Genomic DNA, 21,337 nt, shown 5'->3' on the forward strand with positions numbered 1-21,337 from the left:
TTCCCACTTTGGGAGATTGGATGTGCAAGCAGTACAAATCTCTTGAGGGGAATAAAAACAGGCCATTCACACCCATAGGTTGATAGCAACACATGTATACTTCACAGCCAGCTGTGTAAGGAGAAGTGCACAGGAAAAACAATATACATGCACCTTGAGGAAACCTGGGGGGTCTCAGGTAACAGATCTGCATGTGTGGCACTGAGGGGTCCTACGATTAGGGAATCGCATCTGCAAAACGCAACAGTGTGAAAAGTGGAATACAGAGGGACATTGTGCCGAGTGACAGAGTAGGATTTCTGGTCTCGACCTTCTGATTTCAGTGGGACGGTAGTGATGTCTGGGGACTTCCAGCGTCGGGCATTAGGGTTGTCTTGATTGTCCCAGGGCAGTGTTTGCCGCAGCAGGGTTGGTACCCGAGTTCTCATTTTCTGGACCCTTGGGCTCTCTATTTTGTTTGGCGTGGGCCGATGATTGTGTATAGGATCTATCAGTACCATTTGCTACAGGCTCTGTTAATGAGTGCATCAGTGTGGGATGTAGCCAAGCTGTACTTCCTTGGTCCTTGGGTCTTAGGCCTTGTGTTGTCTGTAGTATGGTAGCAGTAGTTTGCTTCTCCTGGCCCCAGGCATTGTGGGTTGTGCTAATGAGCCCTGGGCGGCTCTTGTGTTCTATAAGGTAGTGAGCAGGTCCTCCTTTCCTGGGTCCTAGAGTGCTCTTTGTACACAATGGAGGTACCTGGGATCTTCCCATGTAAATAGTTTCTTTAAAAATTAAATACTCCTATTCTCCTGAAACCAAGCCATCACTACTCCCCTGCTCAGGAAACCAGTAGATGTGAGTATCAACAACTGCTGGCATGGGGGACAAAGATGTTTGGGGGACAAGGATGTTTGTCCCCCGAACCTCAACTCTTGTGACACATCATTTGTCCCGCTCATTTGGCAGAGGCCCCTTTAATTTAGATGTCATGTCCCCCCAGCCCCCAAAATTTTCAGAAAAGTTACTCCACTTACTGCTGGCTCTCACCTGCCTTCCTATTACATCGAAGCTCTCTGAGAAAAGTGGTGCCCCTTTATACCAATAGCACCTGGGCAACCACAGCATAATTCGCGCTATAAAGTGTGGACTCTGGTAAGGGCACAGCAATGAAACGGCCCTACTCAAGCCCCGGGAAATGTGCTGAAGCAGTCGATGAAGTAGCCTGCCACCTCGCCCAAAGACATTGGCACATGTTTCTACACCATAAACCACATGCCCTTGTTTCACCACCACACCGAGCTAACAGGAGTCTCAAACTTCTCCCTTCCTTGAAATGTGCATTGCTGCCTGGTCTATCCACGTGACTCCAACTGGCCAGACTGCCGTTCAACTCTTACCCAGTCTGCTGTGGGATGTCACAATGATGTGTTGCACTCTGCTGTAATGTATCACTGTACTATACAGTTACTAATGCCCTTTAACCTCGCCATTGCTCCTCTTGTGGGTATGCAGTGATAAAATCGCAGCAGAAATGTCGTCTATACAAAAAATCACGACAAAAATGGCGTGGTTTGACCCGATAAAGGTGAACGCCGTTATACCATTTAAGGGGAGCGGGGGTTGCAGGGGTGTCCCCCGCTCCCCTTAAATTGTACAATGGGTCTGGGGGTTGCGGGGGTGTCCCCCGCATCCTTTACATGGATTGCGGCGGCAAACCGCAATATTTTGTAACCACTCAATTTTTGCAGCGATTTTAACACATGGAACCCTTTTGTGTAGAATATACGTGACCACAACCTCCTCTTCTACTCCCACACTGGCCATGCCACACTCTATGCAACACCAAATGCATAAGTAATATTGAACCCGAGAACCCTGCGCGTGTGCCTCAGAATCACACCTACGGTGCCTCCCTGGGATGGGTATGTCCTCCGCTTACTTCTGTCCCCCTTGGCTTCTAGAGTGAAGTCTATCTTGCAGGGATGTCTTTTCATTTGTGAAGTCTCTTGTAGTTTTTTAATATGGGATGGACATATGGTGGGGGGGGGCTTCTTCTATCAGGGGAACCAGGTAATCTTTATCTCTATGGTGATGAAATGTAGCAATGTTCACAGTATGGTTATGTTCCATCCCAAGTCTCCATCCCAATGTACGCCCTGTATTTGCACATTCAGTATAACTCTAGAAAAGTAAGTGGGACCATGAGTTAACTCTAAGAGGCATCAGAGCGCTATGACATTGATGCAGCAGCAAACTTCCCTGCATCTCACCACGTTGCGTAATTAGTTGCGCTACGTGGAGTCGCAAACGCACTTCTTCTGGTGACAATTTTCCTACTGTGCGATGCTGATAATGCCTCACTTCTTCCCCATTGGGGTTGCGCCTTGTGCAATGATGAATTCTTCTACTTCCGCTGAGAAGCTTTAACCTGACAGAGTCTCTGTACTGTCCGAGAGCAGTGACTGGGCGGACACCCTCTGACACCCCAATCCTCCTGGCCTACAGGTCAGCAAAGAGAGCCAGCCTGGCTTGCAGTGTTGCTGTTATGGGGACGGAGTTCTGGGCTTATGTGCTTGATATGGAAGCAGGATACGATGCCATGGGGACCACAATCTTCTGATGGTTCCCGTTAGCACCTCCCGCCAGCTCCAGTAACCCTTCTCATGCTCTTTGGGAAGGGTTAGATGGGCTTCCTTCAGCGTGACGGTCACTGCAATGACCCTGGAAGTACTTCTAGATAGCAATTAAGCTGATCCATGCCCAAGCTTCAGGTCCCTCATGGAGGTCAACGATAAAGAAACGACACCCTTTTGTGGCCAGCAAGTGGGTCCATGGGCGAGAACTCCATAAATGGTTTCTTGGATTGATGAAGAATATTCTGGAAGTGAATGTGGATTGGCTGGTCGCTATGGAAGGCTGTTCATGCTTCAGAGGCCCCTCTTGCAGAATTAGGGCAAAAGTAGCTTGTTGAGCAAAAAGAGGATTTGGCACAGAAGAAAGCATAAGCACAGCTCCTATGTACTCATAGGCCTGCGGACATCAGCTCATCCCAGAAGAGCTGGACATGGACCTCTGGGGAATGTCTCCAAGGGTTCGCTACAATGCAAGTAGGATGCATTTCCTGTGTGATGAGTGTAGGGATGGTGGGGGCTGATATCCGGGATGGTGGCAGTAGGCAGTGGAAGACAGGTGAACAGGTGGCCCTGTATTTGCGGAATGAGGGGCAACAAGCACTTAGCAAAATGGGAATAAAGCACCAAGGCCCGACAACCCTCTAGCTGATGTTTTTCAAAGCAGAAGAGCGGTCAAGGAACCCTGTGTTTCTGACAGTCATGAACGCAGGCTTGGAGACTGGTAACTTTCCATCATCACTGGGGCTATCAGAAATCATCCCGAGCTACTAAACTAGGCTGTGCGGTAGCCATAAAAACTACTGCCCCACCTCACTACTCGACAGTACTGTGAAAATCGTTGGGAAGTTACCATTGGAGAGGATACAGGATTGGATGTGGGAGCAGCCAAAGCAGGATTGGGGCCGGGCACGTTTGATCAACTTTTCATGTTTATATGGTTATGGCCAAATATGTCCTGATGAAAACCTCCTCTTTTTCAGGCTTTTATTGACTTCAAAACAAGATTTGACCCTTTAAACTAGGATCTACCCTTCTTGTGCCCTGAAGAGAGAAGGGCACATGGCTTTAGATATGCAGAACCTGCAGAAGGCCTCCACGAGGAAGGGCTTGTGGTGTTAGATATGCAGAACCTGCAGAAGGCATCCACGAGGAAGAGCTTGTGGCGTTAGATATGCGGAACCTGCAGAAGGCCTCCACGAGGAAGGGCACGTGGTGTTAGATATGCGGAACCTGCAGAAGGCCTCCACGAGGAAGGGCACGTGGTGTTAGATATGCGGAACCTGCAGAAGGCCTCCACGAGGAAGGGCTTGTGGCATTAGATATGCGGAACCTGCAGAAGGCCTCCACGAGGAAGGGCACGTGGTGTTAGATATGCGGAACCTGCAGAAGGCCTCCACGAGGAAGGGCACGTGGTGTTAGATATGCAGAACCTGCAGAAGGCCTCCACGAGGAAGGGCACGTGGTGTTAGATATGCGGAACCTGCAGAAGGCCTCCACGAGGAAGGGCACGTGGTGTTAGATATGTAGAACCTGCAGAAGGCCTCCACGAGGAAGGGCATGTGGCGTTAGATATGCAGAACCTGCAGAAGGCCTCCACGAGGAAGGGCACGTGGTGTTAGATATGCAGAACCTGCAGAAGGCCTCCACGAGGAAGGGCACGTGGTGTTAGATATGCGGAACCATCAGAAGGCCTCCATGAGGAAGGGCACGTGGCGTTAGATATGCGGAATCTGAAGAAGGGCTCCACGAGGAAGGGCACGTGGAGTTAGCTATGCAGAACCTGAAGAAGGGCTCCACGAGGAAGGGCACGTGGAGTTAGCCACTGCCGAAATAAGGTAAGTAGGGGGGATAAAAAATGTTTTAAAAATGGGACACGAGAAAGGGCATGTGGGGGAAGATGACGGCGGGGAGCCAGCCATCATGCCGCTTGGAAATGCGGGTGTGTACCGCGGTTCCAGCCCGCGTTGCTAGCCATCTGATTGTCTGGCTCCCCTCGCCGGGGTGCTAATGGCTATTATTACCATACCATTCTGTGGGTGCTCAGGCTTTCAGCGCATATTGGGGATAATATAATCCTCTGTCTGTCTTTGGATTGGCCCTTGAGCCACCAAAAGACTTTTGCTCTTCCCCCGGCTTCCCATTTCACGCTGTGCTCCTATGGATATGTGAGCCGAGGCGGGCTGCCATGCAAGGAGCAAGAGGTGCAAGGAAGTGCCACTGTGGGAGATGCACAGGGATGTGGCATGTGACTGGGGCACAGGTTTGGGAAGGAGAGCGAGTAATGCAGCCCGGAGAGAAGATGCAGGTAGAAGATGCAGCATAGGAGCGGGAAGGTGAGTCGCATCGGAGAGAGATGGGAGGTAACGTTTGTTCCTTCTGGCAGTAGACATTTTGGGTAACTACCCATTAATAGTGTCCAGAAATTCTGATGCACCCAGCATTCCACAAACGGTATTCATAAGTGCATTGACTGCTAGAATGACTTACACAATGCCTTGCATTGACATCGCTGCCACATTGATCTCTCATTATTGTGACCCTGATAATGCCACCCCCACTGTCTTTCCTATTTGAAAACGCTATAAAGTTTAAAAGTTATGTTATTTGATATTTGTATAGCAGCTACTGCCATTGTTATGGCTTGCAAAACCTGTGGGGTGGAAGGCTCTTCAGAAGACCGTAGTCTGGGCAAACATGAAACATAAAAAGAGCATTACATTGCATGCAGACAATTATTAGAATTAGGTGACTATTTAATTACTCAGACGACTAGTTTAAAACATTATAAAAATCATACAGCCCATTCTGTTCAGGCCCAGATATACCTGCCATGTCAGCGACTATGTGACAGCTGGACCAAACTTTTCATGGGACTCTGCTGTATTCTATGTGTTGTAGCACAAGAGGCTGGAATGTGTATTGTAAACAGTCTATTAACCCCTAGGGCAAATGTCTACAGTTGAGGGCCCTGCTACACTTTACACGCAGAACACAAGCACACAGACTAGCATGCATTCACATGCAAAGTACAGGCACAATTGTCAGATATGTCAAAGATACATTCAACGCATGTCTTCTTGTCTGTACCATCAGGTTATTGCTGTACAAATGTTTTATATTGGATACAAATGTTATGGCGGTAATACATAGCCATCTGTAGAGATAAACACATCCTCATCCTGCGTGACATCACCAATCTCCAGGACGTCCGGTGCTCTAAAGAACCCCCATACCCCTAGACCCTGAATATCCATGTCCTCACCTGGAGGAGTCCTGTGTGCCTGACCTTGGGCTAGTGAGAACATCATCAATGAGATAGCCTTGATAGTGCCATTTATTTAGCCTCAGAGTGCAGTACCTGGTTTTGTCCTGTTGGTGGAAAAGTCCAAATTGATATGCAATTTACATGATATTGTACAAATGAAACCATTTCTAAATGTCCCCACTGTTGGAAGTTACAAACTGAGAGTTCATATGTTCTAATTAGGATCAAGTACGTTTACAATACTAATCTTTTTTTCAGTAATTCTTAGCATGTTGATATTTCATGAATTGATACAGGGGTTCATGGGAATCATTTGCTTTTGTGAGCCTCCTTTAAAACCCAATATAAAATATTAAATTAAATATACATCGAGGCTCGTTGATCCTGCGATCTTCCGCCCTCTAAGGCTAGCTGGTCCTACTGGTTGTATACAAAATGTGTGATAATTCATATGTAGTTCAGCCAAACAGCGTTACTATCGCTTGTTGCCAGTTGGTCTCACTGATTTTAGCTGCAGTAATAATTATTCATTATTAACAGAAGGCTGATCCTGATGATTTGATTGCCAAATAATATACTCAAGCTTGGGGCTGGTTGATACTACTGTTTTAGCTCAGATTAATGCAAACATACTCGTAGTGTACTGGACCTGCTGTTTTTCCAGTGAAACAATGCTGTTTTATCTGGGGCATGCTTGTTGAACTGTTATACCCCCAAAACTTTGTTACATTCGCTTGCACTTGTAAAGAAGCAGCAGGGGCACTTTTAGCAGCAGTCACGATTACCAGCAAGAGGGTACCTGGGCCCCAACAAAATTCCTTCTGCAAGAACGGAAGATTCAACCATAGGGCAACATTGACCGTCTTTATTATCAAGCAATATGACAGACTAGAATAGCATGTTGTATACTGAGCTCTCATCCTCCAAACGTTTCTTACACCGTTCAACCACACATGACATCACAAGAACAAGTTGCATCCCCAAAACCTATCGGGGAAGGGGATTGGTCAGTTTAGGGAAACCATATACATGATATGTAGGGGTTAGTTTGGTTATTGGATCGCCTTATCCGGTGGCTCCTCCTAGGACCACATCTAAATCTAACAAATACAAACTCGCAAGTTGACAGGGAAATAATTGGCCCCTGCAACATAATGTGCCTTAACGTGAAAGGTAGCTAAGGATTGGACAGAACGTGTCTTCCCAGCTTTGGGGCCTTTGAAGGCTACCAGGCTGAGTGGACCTTTTCAATGCGATGGGAACAAACACGAAGGTGCTGTGTGTTCCCATCATGTTGCCACCTCTGATCGCCTAAACCGTGAGAGAGTACCTCCAGTTTTGCACCTGTGTAGTAATTGTATCTTTCCACCTCTGGTTCGATGGGAACAGCTTCCCTCCATCTACCTCGAGTGAATAGGCATTGCTTTTCCAGGTCAGGTGTATAAGGACCACGAAATGGAGCTCTCCTGCTTGTAATTATGAGGATTTTAAGCTGCATTCCTTGCAGGTGTCTTATCGCTGTGGTGAACTGGAAACATTCTGTCTCTGCTCCTCATTGGCTAGGATGTGCACTGTATCTTTCTCTGCTCTGGAAGCTCTGTTTGCCTGCCTTTGGCTGAATCAGGCTGTCAGCCTTTCCATGTATTCAAAGTCTGTCTCATCTTCCCCGCTCACTTCAGTGCATCTACGGCTTCCAAGTTTGTTCCTATGGCTTTACATGTTAGGCAGAGTTAAGCGTGTGCAAGCTGGATATATGTATTCATTGGCATCTTGCTGTTTCCACTTAGCGAAGGATATATATATATTCAATGAAAAAAGTTTGTTAAAAGGATGTCATGGTTAAGTTGCACTAATAAATACCTATGAAATTCAATGAAAAAACTTTTTTAAAGGGACGTTATGGTTACAAGTAAAACCGAAAAACACCAGAAATCTGCCAGTTATGCTAAGCTAAGCAACCATAACTCGCGCCACCACTGTGCACTGCTAAGACTAACACCCAGGACATCAAAGATGACATCACAAATGTCATTGATGAGATCACTGATGACATCACATACCTGGGTCACTTGTTTTTGTTCACTGACATATATAGGCCAGGTGGTTTTGTTTACTGGCAGTCAGAATATTAAAATTGAAAAGGTGCTATATATCTAGACATTAACCTTGTCATATGTTCTTAAAGTGCTTTTGTTAGAGTTTGGTCTCAGCTCAGGGTGCACATACTTGTGGAAATGAGCAGGCCTCAAAAACACAATTCATTTGTATACATGAAGATAAACTTTAATGTTATTAACATTTTCTGATGATGCTGTTTCTTTCTTCCTTACTTTAGTTTCCCTGTGTGTGCCTCTGATTTGTATGCATTGTGGTTCTTCATATGTATTGTTTGTACTAAGACAAGTGTTGTAAGTCTTGAATTGTTAGCTAGTTATTACATGTTTAACATTACTCAAAACTCTCATATGGTAGCATTCATTATTGTACTATCCAAAATTACAAGACTATAACTATTGTACTTCTATGGTGCATGATGCAGTAATTGCCTATGTTTATATATGATTAGGTTTCTGTATTAACAACAACACTCCAATACAATGATTTTAGATTAGTACATTCTTTAATAGATTAGGTAGTTAATGATTGGTTTCCCAATCACCACTGACATCATGTTACCAACAATATAAACACAACCCCTTGTATGGACTTTTCATCAAAATGTATTTCACATGTGATGTCATCAATTTCATTTGTGATGTCATCTTTGATGTCCTGGGTTTTAGTCTTAGCAGTGCACGGTGGTGGTGCGAGTTATTGTTGCTTAGCTTACCATAACTGGCGAATTTCTGGGGGTTTAGGTTTTACTTGTAACCATAACGTCCCTTTAACAAAGTTTTTTAAGTGAATTTCATGGGTTTTTACCAGTGCATGCTATTTTTCTACAACTTACTAATAGCATAATTACCCAATATTTGTGTCCAATTTACAAAGTGTCACCTTAAAACTCTGCCATTTCCCAACTTCTAGAATCATTTTTAACACTTCTATACACTTTTTGCAACTATTTCAACTAGTTTTGCATCCGTAGACGTCTACGAACATCTGGCTTCATTGTGGATCTTCCGGACAGTGCCACATGGCCATACGCTGGCACGCGGCATGATGACGTGTCTGAGAACACGTCCGCACTTCATGATAAGAACCGTGCTTCATTGACAGTTCGGAACTGCATTTTCTACTGATCTGGGAACTTTCAACTTCAAAATTTCCATTGCACAGCTCCTACACCTATTCCTACTCATTATCCATTAACAATCTAGTACACAGTACTTACTTTTAGCAAAACTGCTATTTATCTTAAAATGGTATCAGCTAATGCCATCCCTCCTCCCCAAGAGCCACCACCACTACTGTAATCAAGGAGCATGAGAAACACTGCCCCTACCTTAGAAATAACACACGCGCAACATTTTCCCCTATCCACCTGCCCCTCCATATTAGTGTTTGCTGCCTGTTCCCTCATTTCCCCCCCAACTTTCGTTCTAATTCTCCTGCCAAAAAAAAAATACATCAGAAAACAACAAAAGAAATGTTCCTTTAGGAACCACCTTTCACAGTTAAAAAATAGAAATTAAAAAACACGTATAGACTCCATCTACTTTATATTTCTCAGTAAAGTACATAGACTCAATAAGATTTTCCAACATTTCCATTTGCATTTTGTGTTATGCTAATGGGAATATTGTGGCGTTCATCCTCTGTTCCAAGGACTGGAACGGTGGATACCGGCCCGGCAGCCCAAATTATCAGCCCAAGCGAAGTGAGGGTGGATAACGAGGTATCCGGACCATTATCCCCCAAATCCAGCCCCTTCAATGGGGGATGAAGGCCATTAGCACCCTAGGTTCCCAAAGCGGGAACCCAGGGTGCTAAAAAAGGGATTTTTCTTCCTACACGTGGGACGCCTTTGGGGTCCCAGTGTAGGAAGGAAAATCCTTTTCCAAGATGCCCACCATGGAAAGGGAAGGCGGGGTTCCATACAGGGCCCCTCTTCGCTTTCCATGGCAGCCTGCAGAAGGCGAAAAGAGAACCCTATGACCATATTACCACAAGCACATTTTTCTTCCCTTTCAAACCTATCCCAATTTCGAATAACTTTACCACAAAGCCAGTCCCGGGTGGACATGGCCACTTTAACTCCATGTGTTGTCCCTCATGGGCATGGCCAGTAGCCAGATTGTCCGGATCATTACCTTATTCCATGACCCGGACAATCTGGCCACTGCCCATGGCCACAGGCTACACCTCAGTCACCAAAGGTATGTCACTATTTTTTGTACCTACATTATGACACTTGTCAAAGAATAAAACACAGGCACATTTGCAAAACCATGCTTTCAGGTCCTTGCCAATGCTCCTTACACAAGTTTGCTGGAAATCCATCCATGTTTTATTTTTTCAAAAGTGTCAAATGTATGCACATACAATAGTCATATAATCTAGCCCCCACTTGACAAAATCCATTCAGACTTTACGAAAACATTTATATATAGATCTATAATCTTTTTGCAAACCTTTGTGTAGATTCGTCAAATGGTACCACATTTATAAGCCTTTACAATATTTTGGGACCCTCTAATTTTGCCCCCTCTTGACAAAATCCCACCAAACTTCACAAAAACATGTATATCTAGATCTTTTATCAATTTGCCAAATTAAGTGTAGATTCGCCAAATGGCACGTCATTTATAAGTCTTTACATTATTTTGGTACCCCCCTCTAGTTTTGCCCCCTTGACAGAATCCCACGAAACTAAGCCATCCAAGAACTCCTTTTCACCAACTCTGTAATTCAGAGGTGTCCGTGAACTTCACAGGACTATTTGTGCACATCCGGACTGTTCGCTGACTTTTTACGGCAAAAAACACATGTTTTTGCTTCTTGCAGCCATATCCCATCCCATCCTCATCACCCTTCACCTCCCCAGAGATTATTTGATAAGTTTGACAAGTGCAATGTTGTGTTTTTTTATATAAGTTTACCACAATGTCCGCGGATGGCAGCCGAAGTCCGTGAATCCAAGATGGCGGGCGTTTCCAATGATCTGACGCATTTCACGCTTTTCACCATCCAATCAGTGGGTGCGTCCGTTATCCGCGGACAGCACGTTGCCTTTTAAGCCAATCCGAGTCCGGTCCGCGGACCGAACAGGGAAATGAGTCAGCGGAGCGGACCCAGATATCACAATTTTTTTTGGACATTCTTTTTGGTCGTTTTAAAAAAAATACTGGACGGATTTCCACCAAATTTACAAAAGCACACTTTCAGGACCAAGCCGCTGCTCCTGCCACAATTTGGGTGAAAATCCGTCCAGCGGTTTGGGCTGTAGGCCTTAGGCGTGAGCAAAGATTTTCTCCATTCAGTCATTGGAGAAATAAAAGTTTGGGACTCCCCTATAACTTTACCCCCCCTGGATGAAGCCTCGCCAAACTTTGCAGATTCAGGGCGGGCCATATACTTTTTGGGCAAACTCTGGTGAGGATTCGTCCAGGGGGAGCGAAGTAATAAGCCGCCCAAAAAGTGCTCTTCCTATGGGTTTAGCAACTTAATAACTACACAGCCGCTACAGCGGGCCGTGTAATATATATATATATATATATATATATTTGTGTGTCTATCTACAATTAACTAATGAGAGTTTGTGTAGCTTTGTGCGTGGATGTCTATGTGCACCTATGCCATGATGTCAGTGATGATGGCATCTGGTTTCGTCAGTCCGGTATGGTTTGAATGGCTGTCTGAGCGAGTAACGCTTCTCATAACGGTGATACATCGACGATGGTGATGAAGGGCCCAAGAGGGATGTACATCTATAATTTGTCTGCCTTCGGGTTGCGAGTCGGTGGGGGTCACGAGGGCTCACTTGGTCCTCTGTCTTGACACTATTTTTAATGTCTAAGAGTTATTCGATCTAGGGAAAGGTTGGTTCCACACTGCGTGCCCACATTTAATCCACGCATACGTGGCAGTGGGGTGGTCTCTCTAATTTGAACACTACTCAGCCCTCCGGTACCCTTCTGACTCCTTGATTGCTAACTTTGTTTCTCACTCTATCATCTTCTTCTGAAAGCTATTTTCGTTTTCATATAAGTCTCTGGATTTCTTCACAGTGTTCTATAGGTCCTATGGTGCCTATGTCCCTGGCTAGCTTCTTTGCACTAGTGACTGCAAGCCCAACAATTGCTGGTGACGCAATCAGCTCAGGGTACCTGCTCTTCTTCACCGATCCGGGTGTGGTGCTCCAGGCCAAATGTCTTCCACCACGGCCCTCTCTTACGCACACCAATGCTGCTCCAGTCTGCTGCATGCTCGGGGCTTGGCCAGTGTGAGCATATACCATGAGCAATGTACACGTGCAGCTCAACCATGCATGCAATCGCCTCCGTGCGATTCTGAAAAGGTTTGTATAAGGCTGTGAATGTAACAGGGAAATCCATGAAGACCCAGGTTTTCCTGTTACATTTACACCCTTGTCCCAAACGATTCGTAAAAGCCTCTCACTGTGTCCAAGCACGGTGATGGGCATCCACAGGGATTCCTATGGAATCAACAGGTGCGATAATAATCGCACGGATTCCATAGGAATCCAGACGATCTTCTCCAGTATGAAAATCAGATGTTGGAGGAGCTGCACCTCTATATGACAGAGTGGATGGGGGTGGTGGGATCCTGCATTTCAATCATTGCCCCCTCTCTGCCTGCCAAATACATGATCATCACCCCTAGCACTATGCGGGATGGGGTTAAACTATGCATAAACTGTGTACACATGTCTTTCACGCCTCCTTTACCATTATGGGTGCTATGCGAATGAAACCCACTGCACTCCAGGTAAGAGCCAGAGCTTCTTGGGAGTATTCATTCATTCATTTATTTCTAGTGATCCTAGAAGGAGCCCCTTGCAGTATTACTATCTTCAGGGCACTGATGGGTAAGAAAATAAGTGGCATAAATGTACATGCACAGCACAACTGGACCAAACCAGCAACACATCAAAACAGCAGGAAGAAGTATACAATGGTACAGTGGCTACAATGGACTGACAAAAAGATATGCATTGGAAACATGAAATAATTAGGACAAGAGACAGGTAATGGGAAAGCAAACAAAGTACTGGCACCCCAGTGGGGGCCCGATTGTTCCTTTACTGGGTGCAGCGTAAGCCGTCCCAAAGTCCTACTTACCTTTGGCAACTTCAAGGACCCTTCGTGGGCCATGGAAGATTTCCAAATGTCTATTCTCGCTACAAAATGTATTCTTTATGATTGAATGCTCCCAGTGCTGGTTGGCTGGTTTGGACCTCTGTCTAGGGTTAGAGGTGGAGGGGGAGCGGGCAAAGAAACAGAGACAGGCAAGAGTTAGGCATGCAAAGGAGCGTAAGCCTTGAGGTAGAGGCTGTGTTGGGAAGTGGCCTGATCAGGGGTGGACTGGGAACTAAAAGAAGCCCTGGAAATAATTACTGGGGACCAAAAGAGGCCCTGGAAATAATTGTCAAAGTGGCCCCATATGACACATTTTCAGCAAGCCCAATGCTTTCCTATGTGAACATTTGGAAATACCACACAAAAGAGGCCCAGAGTGCAGAGGCCCACCGGGAAATCTCCAGAGTTCCCTATAGGCCAGTCCACCCATGGGCCTGATTGTCCCGGAATGTGTGTACAGGTCCTGAATCTGGGGAAAAACAAACAGCCCGTGCCCTCCACCTGCACTGATCAGCTGTTCTCAGTAGGCACAGAGAGACGCTACGACCTCAAAAGGGCACTGCTCTAGCTTGTCTTTTTTGTTTAACTTAAGCACATAAAAGTGCAGCAAAGGTTGGACGGCTGCAGGCACAGCAGCCATGAATCCCCTGGTGCTGATTTGGTGCAGCGTAAAAGCTTTGTAACCTATTATTACATAACAAAATGTCTTCAAACACAACTGGAAACAATGGGAATTCGAAATTCCGCACGGTGGGTGTGCGCTCGCCTGGGCTTTTTAAAATGTTCAATGAATTTGAATGATGGTAGATTAACCTCTGGACAATATGTGGGGCTAATGCACACACATTTTCCTCTGCTGACCGCTAGAGCTGGTAAGGCCTGACTCTAGGAGTCCACAACGGGCCGAGCCCATGATATACCTGGATCCCCCAGAAAAAAGTTACAAATTAACGCGGCCCTGGCAAGCCACCATCAGGGGCACGTTTATTTTTTTTCATATATGGCCATTTCTTTCAAATGTGCCCGTGCTGCACGGGCACCATGGAAAGAAATGGCCATTTATTTTTTTTCATATGGTCAAATGTGAAAATTTTTAAAAATGCCATTTCTCTCCGCAGGCAAAATGGAAAGAAATTGTAAAATATGAAAGAAAATGGCCATTTCTTTCTATTTTGCCTGTGCCGCGCAGGCAAATGGCAATTCTTTTTTTTGATATGTTCAGATGTGAAGAAAAAAAAAAGCAATTTCTTTCCATTTTGCCCACACAGCGCAGGCAAAATGGAAAGAAATGGTCAAATATGAAAACAAAAATGGTAATTTCCTTCCATTTTGCCTGCTCCGCGCGGAGCAACCAAATGGAAAGTAATGGCCAAATATGAAGAAAAAAATTGGCATTTCTTTTCATTTTGTCTGCGCCCCTCAGGCACAATGGAAACAAATGGCCATTTTTTTTCTTCATATAGTCAAATGTGAAAAAAATGTATTGCAATTTCTTTACATTTTACCTGCACTGTGCAGGCAAAATGGTAAGAAATGGTCAAATATGAAGAAAAACAAATGGCCATGTCCTTCCATTTGCCGGCATGGCACAGGCAAAATGGAAAGAAATGCCCATTTTTTTTTTTCATGTGTTCAAATGTGAAAAAGAAAAATGGCCATTTCATTCCATTTTGCCTGCACGGCATTTATCGACCTCAGAAGGATGAAAGGCTGAGTTGAGGCGTTTAAGAAAAGACTAAATCAGTGACTCACCCAGTGTGCCTGAAATAAACCTTTAAAGTGTCTAGCAATTATTGTATAGAATTCCAGAAAGACACATTTAGACAATATAACCCGAGCGGCGGGGGCATTACCGATTTAGGTAATGCCCCGGGGCCCATAGGCCCTGGGGCATTACATGAGTCGGTAATGCCCCCGCCGCAAGGGTCATATTGCTATTAGTACCCCGGCCCGCATTATGTGCTTGACCGGGGCACTAAAAGCACAAAAAGTCAGTTTTCCCTTTCCATGGCGGCCATCGGGAGCGGACACGCTGGAAACACAAGTGTTCAGGGCGCGTCGGCTCCCGAAAAAGGATCAAAAAGAAGGTAAGTGGGGTTGAGAGGGCGGGAGTGGGACGGGGGAAGAGGGGGAAAAAAAAAACGTACCTCCGTTCCCGACGGGGGACGAGGGAAGCCCCCAGCCTTGTGGAGGCCGCAGAGCGGGGATGGCCCAGCTCCGAGTCTCCACACGGCTGGAGGCTTCCCTCGTCCCCCACCGGGGACTCGGGAACAAGAAGGTAAGTTGGGGGGGTGGGTGGGAGGGAGGGAAGGGAATTAAAAAAAAAAATGACTTACCCGAGTCCCCAGCGGGGGGCGAAGGCAGCCTCTCAGCCGCAGGGAGGCTCGGTGCGGGCTGAGGGGCTGCCACACACCCCCGCCGGGGACAAAGGCCGTGGAATCCCGACAGAGGGATTCCCGGCCTGGTAACGACTCGGCGAGGGCCAATCAGAATGGCTCTTTCATTCTGATTGCACCCTCGCCGGGTACTAATATTTGGTTATCCTAATCTTTCTTATTTAGGGTCTTTTTCTTCTTTTTTTAAGGGGCTTTAACAAGAAAGCCAGCCACTCCAGAACTAAAGAGCCACATGGTGCTGGCCACAGCCCATGAGCTTACATTACAAAAAAAAGCCTTTTTTTTTCAAGGGAGACCTCTGGCGACCCCTAAATGACATCCCTGAATCCCCAGGAGTGGCTTTGTTGTCTTAACAGGTCCAACTGGTGTCTGATTGACAAAGGGTGGACTGGGAACTAAAAGAGGCCCTGGAAATAATGTTCAAACTGGCCCCACATCACACATTCTGTCAGCAAGCCTTTTTCTATAAGAACATTTGGAAATAAAATAAGTTACCACACAAAAGAGGCCCTGAGTACAGAGACCTATCAGAAAATCTCCAGAGTTCCCTAAAGGCCAGGTCTCCCCTGGGTAGGAGGGATGCATAGAGATGCATGCTACGTGACACTATGACTGAAATAGTTGCTTTTTCTTGCACTGTTTCTTTCCAGATTCACTTGTGAAACACCTGTGCATAGGCGTGTTATAAATGCCATATCATATCACATGAATCAGAGGTTTTTTTAGGCTTACATTAATCTGCAGGCTGGTAACTGTGGGCCTCCATTTAGGATGTGGGAAATAAAGCACGAGTCATACTCTTTTTAGTAAACTGTATTGTCAGGTTGGTTTATTAAGAAATCTGCCGTTTCCAACCACTCCACTATCATGGCACAGTAAACACTACTGTGCTCCTGCTTGTCTTTTTCCACTGCCGCTGCGCAGACTCTGTCCGGCGGTCCCAATCTATCCCATCAATCCTCTCAAGTACTGGCTTTGTCTTTGCACTTGTCTATTTAAATTCTTTTTATGTTCTTCTTTTATTTATGTATACATTTATAAGAAGCGCACATATCCCTGAGGCATCCAGGCACTGGTTGCAGAAGAAGAAACAGGGAAAGGGAGGGGCCTGGAAGGAGAGAATGTCAGTGAGCTTGCCACCTCATCCTGCCCACTCTGTCTTCTCCTATAGCCTACATTCTGCTTCTGTCACCCCACTCCATCGAAATTTCTCCAATCTTAGCTACCCTCCCTGTTCTGAGCTGTCCCCTCGGCTTAATCTTGCTTTGTGGAATGCACTTTCTTCCGTCTTAATTTAGCTTAAATCTTTTATTATGCACTTAACACGGAGGCCAGTCTCTAAGCATGGAACCGGGATTCGAACCTGTGTTGCTCTGCATTGTCTTGCTCCCAAGACTGGTGCATCCCCCACTTTAGCCCCTCCTCTCCCCTAGGGTCCAAGACATAGATGCAGGGCCGGCCTTAAGGCCAGCAGCGCCCTGGGCGAACTGGCGCCCCCCCTCGCCCACCGCGCCCCCCTGGCTAACAGGGGGTGGGGCAGAAGGGGGCGGGGCCAGGATGGCCAACTATTTTTTTTTTAAAAATGTTTTAACCTCCTCGCTCTGGCGAGGAGGTTAAATAGGTGCCGTTAGCACCCCATTGTCATTGAATGAGCCCGCCATTGCGGGTTCATTCAATGACAATGTGGCGCCTGCCACACCTTCTGCCACCATGCCAGCTCGGGGGAGCGCTTGAAAAACTTCCCAGAGCTGGCGTGGTGGGGGGCTAATAACGCCTTTTCTTGAGAAAAGTGTCCACGGCGGAGGGGCGCTTTTAAATGCACCGACCGCCGCGGGCACCTTTTACAGTAAAAGGCCACCTGCTGCGCCTTGTCCCACAACGCCAGCTCGGGGGAGCCCTTGAAAGACTCCCCCGAGCTGGCGTAGCAGGGGCAAAAGGCACCCTGGGGGGCATGGCGCCCCGGGCAGTCGCCCGGCTCGCCCCCCCCTAAGGCCGGCTCTGCATAGATGCAATGGTTACATTATTGCCCTCCTTTACATTTTCTTTGCATTACCGAAACCTGGATCTCACCTCTCACCACGATCACACCTGCTGTGCTCTCTGCTGCATCGTCTTCCTTTCTGCATACCACCCTAGTGCCTCCCCCCTCCCGTGGCTATGGGGCCAGGGAGGTTGGCTTTCTCGTCCACTCTTTGTTCACCACTACCCCCACTCTTCCTTCCCTTATACCCATCATTTGAGTATGACGTCTCCACATTTCTGAAGCCCCACTCTTCGGCCTTTCTCCTGGTTTACAGCTTAGAAACGATGACACTTGTGTGCTGCTCAGAAACAGGAGAGCCGGGTGTGTTTGGGTGCTCCAGGGCCCGGATACCCCTGGGAAAACACATCTCAAACACTGTTCATCATAGCTCTCAACTCACCTGCTTTTGGCGGCCCGTCACCCGCCTTGCAAAGGGCTGACTCACCCGCCAAGCCTCCTGCACGCCCATTCATTCCAACGGGCGTCTCACCCGCCAAAAACAAAATCGGGTGATTTCACACGCCTTTGTGAGACAAATGGTTGAGAGCTATGCTGTTCATACTCTTTAATTGCCAGCGCCTTAAAATCTGAGCAGCGGCACCTGAGCCCCTCAATTCTTGGAGGTACTGAAGGGCGTGGTAGGAGGGGGGGGGAAAGATGGTCCGTGGCCGCTCTGAGCGGGGCTGAGTGTGGGCTTCCACTGGAAGGGGTTCTATAGTACTGTTCCTGAAAATAGGCCGCGGCCGCCATATTCATACGGCCCACAGCTTCCCCCAGTCATCACTCTCTGTGAGTCTAAGTGCCCTGCAGGAAAACAGCAATTAACAAGGGCATTAACAAGCAAACTCTGCACGCGGAGGCTGCCGGGAGCAGGGACGCCGTCGCCAAGGGCGAGTGCTGACGAAAAGCCGCAGGAAAGCGCTCTCTAATCGGAATTGTTCACAGGCTTAAATATCGCTGATTTAGAGGACTTGGCGGGATTTCCTGCCCTGCGAGCTTTCATCGAGGCCCCGGGAGCACCAGGCCTGCTGGCAACCCGCCCAGCGCTCCATTCAACCTGTCAGCACGACGGCGGGAACGCCTCCCCTGGCAGACCATGAACATAAGCACTGGGAAAGAAAACTGTGAACTTCCAAGGTTTCCAACAAAACGAGGGGAATTGCCAGGGTGTGCTCCTCCCCACAGCTGTGACGGTGGAAAGTGGACAAACAGGGTGCACTGCAGCTGCCAGTGCTGTACGTGTCATGTTTGGCGGCAACCTGCTAAACTGCAGGTTATGTGGGGGCAGTCTGCACTACCAACGCTTGAGCGGCAATTGTGTGGGAAAGGGATGTCTGCACTACTGCTGTCATTGTGTGAGGGAAGGTTACTTGCCCCCAGTGCTTTGAGTGGGCCGAGACAGAGCCAGGGCACCCCAAAGTCCCCTGCTAGACCTAGCCAACAAGGCTGATAAGAATCAAGGGGCCTCATTACACGGTAGGCGGTAACCATGGCGCTATTAGCGCCATGGTTGCCGCCGGTATTTTACTGTGTCCGCCTTGGTGGATGGCGGAATTACCGCCCTACTCCAAGGTGAGCGGGGGCGGTAATTCCCCATTCACCAAGGCACTTCCCCATTCCCATTTTTGCCCCCATAGGGCATAATGGGAATGGGGAAGGCGATAATTACGGTACCGCAAATTGCGGTACCGTAATTAGCACCAAGGTCCCTTTGCGGCACCCTACTTTAACGGCTGGTAAAACCAGCCGTTAAGGTCAGGTCCTGCAAAGGGAACTCGTAGTAAGGCGGTAAGGGTTTACCCTTACCGGTACCGGTAAACCCTTACCGCCTACTGTGTAATGAGGCCCAAGGCCTTTTTTTTAATGTAAAACCTGAAGCTCTCTCTCATGCGCAAGAGTTTCAGGCTTTATGAAAAATGGCCTATAAAGGTTTTTTTAGACCCCCCCTTACACCACATATATATGTGGGGGGGTATAGGATATAATATTATTAAGGGGGGTGCTGCGGAGGTCTCCCACCGCATATATATGTGGTGTAAAGGGGTTAAAAAAACCTCAGCATTTTCGGCCGTTGCAATTGTGAGGATCGCAGTGATCACATAGATCCGTCTATTGCACTTAGAGAATCTATCCTAGTTTCTATGGTAGCTTGTCTGTCCCGCGTAGAAGATGTTCTACGACAGCCAGTATATTGCACTTGGTAGTCTTAAGGGTAGCCTGTCCATAGTACCTAGAAAAGTCTAAGGGCCTCATTACACTGACGGCGGTAAGGATTTACCGGTACCGGTAAAATACCGGTACCAGTAAATCCTTACCGCCTTACTACGAGGTCCCTTTGCGGGTTGGGCGATTTAACGCCTGCTTTTTGCAGGCGTTAAAAACCAATCCGCAAAGGGACCCAGGGAGCTAATTACGGTACCGCAATTTGCGGTACCGCAATTAGCGCCTTCCGCATTCCCTTTGAGCCCTATGGGGCAAAAATGGGAATGGGGAAGGGCAATGGTGGAAGGGGGAATTACCGCCCCGTCAACCTTGGAATGGGGCGGTAATTCCCCTTTCCGCCAAGGCGGTGCCGGTAATTTATCTGCATGAACCATGGTGCTAATAGCGCCATAGTTCTCCGCCATCTGTGTAATGAGGCCCTAAGAAAGTAGCTGGCTTTTTCTTCCTCACAGAAGATCGGATGACACAGCGGCATCAAAGATAAGCTCCATTTTAGCTTAAGGTATGTATAAACACACCACTTCAGTGTACATCTGCCGCAGGCACGGCTATCCATCCAGGCACTCTAGAATGCAGCTACGACTATGACAAATGCGGTCTAGCAGGTCACATAACCACTTTGCACTGAAACACCAGACTTGCCTCAACACCTTTGCAATTAGAATACAGCAACAAGCTGCAACAGATTTCGTTCTAGCTGGGTACTTATCGAGTCTCCAGCACTAGTACTCTGCTGTGACCTCCTACAGCACCCACCCATGTGCCTGACCTCTTGGGTTGCTTACTGGAACCTAGTCAGCCCTCCTAAGTCCTAATCTTGGCCAAATGCACACACGCATCTTAAGACACCTCTTAGAACTTTCCCATACCTATACTTCGGACCCTTAGGGCGTTCCTACCACAAAGCGATTTGAGGCCATACAAATGGGAAAAGGCGCTTTACAAGTTACTACAACAATACCATATATCTCTTAGTTAAAGGGATGCCTGGTGGGGGTCAATGCCACATTTTTGCTTCCGGGATGGTTGCACCGACCCTCGCCAGGCATCTCTTTAGTTAAGAGATACAGCAGGGATCATCAGCCTTGCACGACGGGGGAATGGGTGATGATCTCTGCAAAGGGATGCCCAGCGGGGGGTCAGCTTCACTTTCCCAAGCCCCGGCTGCCTTTCGGCCACCCCACAGGGAACCCCCTGTGAGGAATTTGCCATCCGCACAGTGGGTGTGTGCTCTCCTTTGCTTTTTGAAATTTTAAATGAAATTGAATGATGGTAGATCAACCTCCGGAAAATGTGTGGGGCTAATACATTTCCCTATGCTCACATACCTGTGTACTCTGGGTGGACGCAGCTTACATGCGCACGCCCATCTGTCCTATTTAGTTGGGATATGACAGCCAGGAGTACACCATGTCATCTCAGAAGGGGGAGGACCAAACCTTCCCCCTTCCATAGCCAGCCTAATTAACTAACAAAGGATTCAGGTATCTGCCATGTCCTTTTGTTGAGCCATCCATCTGGTGGCAGCATTCACATACTATCAGAGTTTAATT

General features: G+C 47.2%; 1 long non-coding RNA gene across 1 annotated transcript in view; it reads left to right on the plus strand.

Annotated features, from left to right (window-relative positions):
* The window catches only part of LOC138504811 (uncharacterized), a 168,656-nt gene that overhangs the window by 20,607 nt on the left and 126,712 nt on the right, over positions 1-21,337 (plus strand). The gene's annotated exons all lie outside the window — the stretch shown is intronic.

Source organism: Ambystoma mexicanum, chromosome 11, assembly GCF_040938575.1.
Source record: "Ambystoma mexicanum isolate Mex_15411 chromosome 11, UKY_AmexF1_1, whole genome shotgun sequence".
Lineage (NCBI taxonomy): Eukaryota > Metazoa > Chordata > Amphibia > Caudata > Ambystomatidae > Ambystoma > Ambystoma mexicanum.